At 42.3% G+C, this 1,850-nt stretch overlaps 1 protein-coding gene across 4 annotated transcripts in view; it reads right to left on the bottom strand.

The window, feature by feature from the left end:
* Nucleotides 1-1,850, bottom strand: part of LOC118411250 (heterogeneous nuclear ribonucleoprotein D0-like) — a gene marked incomplete in the record, with an annotated part of 46,841 nt that overhangs the window by 4,119 nt on the left and 40,872 nt on the right.

Here is a 1,850-nt window from a genome sequence, read left to right as displayed (position 1 = left end):
CTCGTCCTTAACATTTACATGTTCATTTCCAGCAATCGATAATGATGGATCAGCGTATAGGATTTTTGCAAGCCTGCTCTGACCCCACCTTAAACTTGGGCATGGTTAAGTAGAAGGAATCAATTTTGAGAGGCAGTGCTTAAGAGTAATGTTGAGTGGTGAAGGAATTGCTATGGAATGCCTCTTGGGTCTTTTCTATTTAGTTTATAAAGGGGGAAAACTCCTCATGCAAATCAGGCCGGCAGCTAACATGATTAGTGATGCATCCTGCAGTGCACATTGAAGTAATACAAAATATAACAACAGAAATATACAACAAATTATGACTTTATGAACTAGCAGAAAGCAAACAAGGGTGAATTCAACATCAGTAATAGACATGCATCAAGGTAAAATAAGATAAATCCACTGTGCCTCAATTCATACAACAAAATATCTATTTGAATTGACAGAAAACTTGATAGTTAACGTTTACTCAAACCGGAGTGGGAGAGGTCGAAGGTCAAGCAAAAATGGAAAATTATAATAAATCAAAATACAACCTTTACTGAAAGTAATATTTGATAACATATACAGCAAAAATAGCATATCGACCAACTTTAATACCTTAACCTTTGTGCAATGACTATGATATAACACCACTGGCCACAGGGCTTGCCCTAGCCTAGTCTGCCAGGGGTCTGTCCCACTTCCAGTACCGAAAATCAGTCCCACTAAATAAGAACTTTGCTCACATATACTATGGAGCTTCCCTGCGGAAATCAAGCCACGGTCACGGCAATCTACACTGACCATGCAGCCAATATCCTGGGATGTTCGCCCTGACAATGTCTGGTGAACAGGCCCGTGTCCGTGACACCCCCCGGCACCAATACACCCTGTAAGGAGAGCCTTACATTCGTTCCGCAAGCTCGCTGCTAGATAATATGTGCTCCTCCAGTGAGCACTAGCCTTTCCACCATCTTTCTTGAATTAAAAGGGCCATGCAAAAGATCAATACATCAATATTTTGGTAAATCAGCAGTATTCTTGCCTTCCTCTCGGAGGTGAGCTTGGAGCTTGATGAGTAGCAGCTCAAAGCTCGGGAGAGACACCGGGAGAGTGTGATCAAAGTCCTTCAACCAAAACAGCTTATCTCCTAAAACCCCAGAGTAAAACCGCGGGATGTGTAAGAGACAACGCCAGGATTTGAATGAATTACTTTTCCTTTCCAATTTCCCTCCTCATTTTTCCAGGGGCAAGGGTCAAGTCGCAGCAGAGCAGGGTCGTTTACACAGTTTATTGAACCATCCTTCATACAACTTACACAATAAGCGGGAGGGGTTCCCCTTCTAGCAGGTGTATGTACCAGCATTTCTTAAACTTTAGTTAAAGGTATCTTTCATTGTACAAATGCATATGTTTCAAAAGTGTATTGATTCGTAACAGCGCTCAACATGTCAACTACATCCACAGGTAACTTTGAGTGACAGGTATCTGGTTTTCATAGACTGTTCACTTCTGGAAGGTTGTCTCTGGTGACCACATGCTATATTACCTGGCTCTCCACTCCTCAATTCAAGCTTATTTATCAACTTCAAGGCTCAGCAATCTAGGACAAATCTGGCGTCCAACCAAAACTGCAGGTGTTTCCAATCTTGGGTGTGTAAAACATGTAGTCAACAGTCTGGACCAGAGAGACAACATTTCTTTACCTAATTTGAATGGGAGAATGATTTGGCACCTCAGGATCTGGCAGTGTAACCTTCCATAACCCACGTGTTACCTCAGAAAACACTGGTGCCAATCAGGCTACCAAATCTCCAACAGCTAGGCTATTCAACTCTCTGCAGGTAGCAAATGATCAAGCC

The sequence above is a fragment of the Branchiostoma floridae genome, chromosome 3 (genome assembly GCF_000003815.2).
Source record: "Branchiostoma floridae strain S238N-H82 chromosome 3, Bfl_VNyyK, whole genome shotgun sequence".
Classification (NCBI taxonomy): domain Eukaryota; kingdom Metazoa; phylum Chordata; class Leptocardii; order Amphioxiformes; family Branchiostomatidae; genus Branchiostoma; species Branchiostoma floridae.
This window is presented reverse-complemented; position numbering and strand designations above follow the sequence as displayed.